The sequence below is a fragment of the Notamacropus eugenii genome, chromosome 4 (assembly GCF_028372415.1).
Source record: "Notamacropus eugenii isolate mMacEug1 chromosome 4, mMacEug1.pri_v2, whole genome shotgun sequence".
Lineage (NCBI taxonomy): Eukaryota > Metazoa > Chordata > Mammalia > Diprotodontia > Macropodidae > Notamacropus > Notamacropus eugenii.
This window is the reverse complement of record NC_092875.1, coordinates 110,469,803-110,476,724: the sequence shown is the minus strand read 5'-3', so window position 1 is coordinate 110,476,724 and position 6,922 is coordinate 110,469,803. Positions and strand designations below refer to the sequence as shown.

The following is a 6,922-nucleotide window of genomic DNA, read 5'->3' as shown; positions in this document are numbered from 1 at the left end:
TCTAGTATGTGAGATGATTTGCTGCATTCTATCTCTCCCTTTCTCTTACTCTTAGTATATTACGTTCAAAAGTAAATTTCTTTTTTAGGTATTCTCCCTTCATATTCAGCTCACCCTGTGCCCTCAGTCTATACACACACACACACACACACACACACACACATGTATATGCATACACACAAGTATGTATACATAGTTACACATATGTAATATACACAGATACATGGCCATACACACCTACATATACATATATACATATACATATATATACATATATATATATTCCCTCTATTCTAATACTGAAAAAGGTCTCATGAGTTACAAATAACATGTTTTCTGTATGGGGATGTAAACAGGTCAACTTTAATGAGTTGCTTAAAACCTCTTTCTTGTTTACCTTTTCATGTTTCTCTTGATTCTTGTATTTGAGAGTCAATTTTTCTAATCAGTTCTGGTCTTTTCAGCAAGAATGTTTGGAAATTTTCTATTTCATTGAAATTCCATTTTTTTCCTGATGTATTATATTCACTTTTGTGGGTGGGTGATTCTTAGTTTTAGTCCTGTCTTCTTTGATCACTGGAATATCATAATCCAAGCCCTTCAGTCCCTTAGTGTAGAAGCTGCTGAATCCTGTGTTATCGTGATTGTATTTGCACAATACTGGGATTGTTTCCTTCTGGCTGCTTATATTTTCTTCATTATCCTGGGAACTCTGGAATTTGGCTATACTATTCCTAGGAGCTTTTCTTTTGGGGTCTCTTTCAGGAGGTGATCAGTGAATTCTTTCCATTTGTATTTTACTCTCTGGTTCTAGGGTATTTTTTCTTGATAATTTCTTGGAAGATGATGTCTAGGCTCTTTTTTTCATCATAGTTTTCATGTAGACCAATAGTTTTTTTTTGGTTTTGTTTTTTAAATAAGATCAAAGTTTAACATTGAAAAATCGGGAGATGATGTCCAACCCTTTTGCTTGGCGATGCCTTTGCGGATGTTTTCACATCTATGGTGGTTTTTTGTGTTTTGTTTGTTTCTTTCCTTGAAATTCCTTTTTTTCTCTTCCAGGTGCTGATACTTCTCTCCATCCTCTTGTTCTTGGTGGTTTTGCTTTGATTAAATGTCACTATCCCAGTTCACTTCCATGTCCCTTACACACAGGCAAAATATTCCTTCAAAGGGGCGAAGAGGTGGCAGATCACAGGAATACTCCATGACTGGCCTAGCAGTCTTTGCCTGGCCAAACAGCTCATGTTGGAGACATCCATATAATGGACTGGGAAGTCAAAGATCCTCTCCATTTCAGTGCACCATAAGATGTCCTCTTTCTCATTCATGAAGATGAGAAAATGTTGGTCTTTGCCCTGCTTGATGGAGTTTGACCTAGTTGTAATGGTCCTCACTTTGCTGAACTTTGCTATCCTGCCGTGCTCCAAACACTCTGGAAGCTCCAACTTATTATTCATGGTAGATGCCAATGGCCTGTTCATACCAGGAAGGTTACTCCAGAAGTAGCAAGCCATGTGCACTGCTGACACTTCTTTGGCATCAATCATCACAGAGTTGGACTCCAGAAAGCATGAGATGTCCCGCTTATCACTGACGCCCATGGCCACCACGTTTTCAAAGAGCCAGAAGAAAGGGCGGTCATCCCCCTCCTTTGGTCAGGCCTCGTGTAGAAGATGGTAGAACTCAAAGAAGATCCATCCAGTGCCCTCATAGAGACCCTTACGAGCAGGGTTGACAATAGAAAGGTCATTGCAGGGTCTGCCTCCAATCACCAAATCAAAAGGGCCCCATTCCTGTATGTGCTTCTGTGTGACATTGTGGACATCCCCCATGTACATGATCTTTCCTTGGTGCCGCACCATACCCACAGTGATGGAGTCCTCATATACCTCTGAGGCAATGCAGTGGTCTACCTGGATCCCCAGGTCCTTCAGCACCAACAGTCCTGTGGCAATTCCATCAAAAAGAGATAGCACCCGGATTGGCTTCCATTTCTCAGCTGGTACTGGGAGATAAACTTTGGGAGGGTCAAACTCCTGGTCATGGTTATTGGTGAAAAACATCTGGAGGCATGATGGCCAGTCCTTTAACCGCTGTAGCAGCCCATAGGTGCCTTTGTGTCCACACATGTAGCAATTCCAAGGATCTTCTTTGATGACTGCCTGGGCAGCCCCTGGTCCCACCAAGAGGTCCACACATTTCATACAGAAGCACCTGCAACAGTTGTTGTTCCCACACATGAGGACCCCTTGGTCCCCACAGCAGATAGTAACAATATGACTGGTAGCCATCATTGTCATACTGATAGGCACACTCCAGGAAGCAATTCTTGGAGTTTTGGCACATTCCTCCGATGAAGAGTAGGTGTTCCAGGGTGACATTGAGGCTCCACAGGAGATGCAGATGTCTTCAATATTCCTACACTTCTGCTGTACCTCATATACCAGCCGCTCTCTCTTGTGCGTTCATCAGTGATCTCTGATCTTGGGCTTTTATACTGTGCTCTTTTGGGGCTTTTTGGCTGGTGGAGGTGGGGCATAGGCAGCAGCTTCAGGCTCTACTGGGGCCCACATGTCAGTGTAAACTTCCTTGTAGAGATTTCTCTTCTTCTGGTGGCTCCAGGCCCTTGGGGCCAGAGGGCTGGAAGCCACCCAGAGCCCACTTGATTATTTGTTTGTTCTGCACCTCCACGGCCTTAGCTGTGTCACTTTCATCATTCTCAGGGTGGGCCAGAAACAGCTTCCTGGCTCAGCTGCTGGCCACCTGAAGGACCTCATAAATGGCTTTCTGGTACATAGGCTGCTTGTTATATGTGGCCTGGTGGAAGGCGCTGAAGAAGGAGCTCAGTGGCATAAGTTTCTCAACAGAAACCACTGAGAACTTGCCATCTCCAAACTACATGACCCATCGAATGCCTTCAGCTGCCCAACTTCGGCCTGTCATCCACCAGGATACAATGCGACCAGGCCACCAGGAGAAGCCCCGAAGTTCTCCCCATACCAGTTCCCCAATGCCAAAGCCCCGACCATCCTCATATTCAGGCTCATCATCAGAGGCCTTAGCATTATTCTTTTCCCCAGCATCAGCCCCCTCTGGCTCAGGTGTAGTGGCCACAGTGGGGGAAGCTGGATCAGTAGGTTGCTGTAAAGCAAGAGGACTGGCCTCCTTCACCTTCTGTGGCTCTCCAGTCCCCTGGGTTTCTTCTACGACATTCATCACTGCGATGACCTTGGCTCTCTTCTCAGCCCATAAGGCCAGGTGCAACCTCTGTCTGGTCCAGCTCAGGTGTGAGGCCCTTTGGCCCAGAAGCTCAGACTGTGGTCACCCATCTTGGGGGAGGGTAAGGGGAGAGATGGGGCTGGGGGTGGAGGAGTCCAAAGTGGGGGGGTAGGTTCTAGACCAATAATTTTTAAATGATCTCTCCTGGATTTATTTCCCAGGTCAGTTGTTTTTCCAGTGAGATATTTCATATTGCCTTCTATGTTTTCATTCTTTTGGGTTTGTTTTATAGCTTCTTGGTTTCTCATAAAGTCATTAGCTTCCATCTGTTCCATTTTATTTTAAAAGAACTATTTTCTTCAGTGAGCTTTTGAACCTCCTTTTCTATTTGGTTAATTCTGCTTTTTAAAGCATTCTTCTCCATATGGATTTTTTGAACCTCTTTTGCCATTTGGGTTAGTCTTTTTTTAAAGATGTTATTTTCTTCAACATTTTTGAGGTCTGCTTTAGCAAGCTGTTGACTTGCTTTTCATGACTTTCTTGCATCTCTCTCATTTCTCTTACCAATTTTTTCTCCACCTCTCTTGATTTTCAAAAACCTTTTTGAGCTCTTCCATGGCCTGAGACCATTGCATATATTTTTGGAGGTTTTGGATGTAGAAGCCTTGACTTTAATGTTTTCCTCTAGTGTATGCTTTTTTTCCTCATCTGAAAGGATGGAAGAAAATACTTTTTACCAAGAAAGTAACATTTTATAGCATTATTTTCCCCTTTTGGGGGCATTTTCCCAGCCAGTTACTTGACTTTTGAGTCTTTTGTCAGGAAGAGGGTATACTATAGGAAACCTGTAAGTTCTCAGTTCCTCCAAGGTGTCACGATCAAGGGGGAGAAGTTTATTCCTCTCCTGGCCTGCACTATGATCTGGGAGCAAGCACAAGCTTTTCTTCCCAGGACCTGTAAGATTCCCTCTCCAGAGCCTCTACCAGCTCTACCACACTGGTGTTCTTCCTCACCCCAGGACCACTACTCAAGACTGAGATCCAGATTGACTACTCAATTCCCCTAGGGTCTTTAGGCAGGGGGCTCCCAAAACAGAAGTTACTGTCACCCTGGAACCAGGGCTGGGGCTGACCCCACTCCCTTCTCACCTAGGTGAAAAAGCATTCTCACAGACTTTTGAAGCTGTCTTTGGCATTTGTGGGTTGAGAAATCTGGGAACTGTAGCTGTTACCCATGATTCCACACCCTGAAGCCTGCTCCAGTCCTGTCTATGAGGTGTTGCCAAGTCTAGACTCTGCTCAGCTCCAAGCTCAGTGCAATAGACTTTTCCTGACAGCCTTCTAGGCTGTCTTGGGCTGGAAATCTCTTTCACTCTGTTGTTTTGTGACTTCTGCTGCTCTAGAGTCATTTTTGTAGGTATTTTATGGGCTATGGAGGGGAGGGGAGCTACAGCAAGTCTATCTTTCTTCTCCAGAATCTTGGCTCTGCCCCCTTGCAATTGTACTTTTAAAGAAATTGCTTTCTTCAGTGGATTTTCATCTTTCCTTTTCCAAGCTACTGACTCTTTTGTCATAATTCTCCTGAATATTTTCCCCAATTTTTCTTTTACTTCTCTTACTGCATTTTTAAATTCCTTTTCAGCTCTTCCAAAAGGACTTTTTTGGCTCGAGACCAACTCATATTCCCTTTCTAGGCTTCACATGGAGGCATTTTGACATTGTTGTTTTCTGAGTTTGTTTTTGATCTTCCCTGGCACCATAGTAGCTTTCTATGATCAGGCCTCTTTTTTTGCTCATTTTTAAAAAGTAAGCTCTGCTCCTGGGGCACAGAGGGAACTGCTCAAAGCTTCTTGTCCTGGGAATCAGGGGCCTGCTCACTGACTTTCTGAGCTGGGGCTTCAGGTGCTTGTGAGTTGCCCATTGATCTGAGGTGACCCAGCCTAGTTGCACCTGTTGTGCTGGAGTTCTAGGGCAGGCAGCTTGCGCTCTGCAAAGGGGTTGGAGGTCTCACAGATGGCCAGCTATTCTGCTAGCCTATTGAACCAGGATGGAGGGCTGTAAGTTGGTAAGAGCCATCCACTGGCTTGCCTGGACAGCATCTGCACTGGGCTGTGTTCTCCTTTAACCCAAATGAGACAGACCTTTCCTAAAATCCTTATAAGTAATGTTGGGCTGGAAAATTGTTTCACCTCACCTCTTTGTGGATTCTATCACTCCAGACTTCTTTTCAAGGCTTGATTTAATATTGTTTCTAAAGGAAACTAGGGAGAGCTCAGGCAACTTCCTCATTTCTCTCCCTTATCTTGGTTCCACCCCCTAATCTTAATTTTTAAAAGTGTTATATCATTTTTTATGGTGTAGTGTATTGAACAATAGATTTAGAGTCTAAGGAAAGAATTATGGCCTGCCCTTTATTGTGTGATCTTGCACAATCAATCAAGTATGTATTAAATATCTACTATGTGCCTGTGCTGGAGACAGAGCCTACAAGAACAATGAATGCATAAAAGCTCAGTCATTTAATTTCTCTGAACATTAGTTTTCTCTTCTATAAGGAAGAATCAAGGTTCAAATCCTGCCTTTGTCAATACTTATGAGACCTTGGGCAACACATAGACTTTCTCTGGGTCTCAGTTTTCTCTTTTCTAATTTGATGTGTTTGGATTAGATGGCCCTTAAGGTTCCTTCCAGCTTCAAATTCAAGATCCTAGATCCTATGTACAAGCAAGTGCTGTTTTGGGAATAAACAAATCTACCCTCTTTTTCTTACTTGTCATTTCTTCTCTAGATTCCATATCTGCACAATTGGGGATATTTTATTCAATGTACCCTTTAGCTCAAAATCTATGACCCCAACTGATCACTTGTAAGGAATATTGTAGGAAACCTAGTTCCTACAAGAAGGTAGAGATTGAACTAGATAATTTCTGAAGGCCTTTCCAACCTTGTAATTCTATGGATGGAATGCTAGTCTTAAAAAAGTAGTGGATTCTTTGTTATCAGATGTCTTCATACAAAATTTGGGCCCCTTTTTGCCTCCTATGCTGTAGGAGAGGTTTTTGTTCAGGCAGATAGGACTAGTTGAGTTTTGAAGTCCCTTACATCTCAGAGATTCAGAGCCTTTCTGATTCTGTAAAATTATGTAAACTTGCAAATGCTTAGATACTACCACGTTGTTCACTTTACCTGGGACATCCTATACTTAATACATTCCCTTCTGTTTCTTACAGGGGCAGACATGCAAAATGCTAAGATGCATCAGTGTAGATTTCAATCAATAAGCTGCTTTTCAATAAGAGCTTTCACATTTGTAGACAGACAGTTGGGGAGCAGTATAACATTGGAGGTATAATACTGGACCAGCATTCAGAAGACCTGCATTCTAATCCTATTTTCTGTGACTGTATGGCCTTAGATAAATGATCTATTTTCTCTGATCCTTTCTTTGATAATACATGAAATGAGAAGTTTTGGTTAAATAGTCTCTATTATCCTCTTCCATCTGCAAAAGTGGTCTATTCTTGTCCTTCATAATTGCATTAAGGATATGACACTTTGGCCCATATGTTTGCATGTAATGAGTGACGTTATATACTCTTCAAAACTGGAGAGAATAAATACGAATGATGATATGTCTATATTGCATTTTGAGATGGAGGTAGTTTGATTCAATCATTTCTGCAGTAGTCTGCCTGCAACGG

General features: G+C 42.7%; 1 pseudogene; it reads right to left on the bottom strand.

Annotated features, from left to right (window-relative positions):
- Positions 1-1,089: 1,089 nt before the first annotated feature.
- Positions 1,090-3,219, bottom strand: LOC140500488 (DNA (cytosine-5)-methyltransferase 3A pseudogene; annotated as a pseudogene).
- Positions 3,220-6,922: the final 3,703 nt, after the last annotated feature.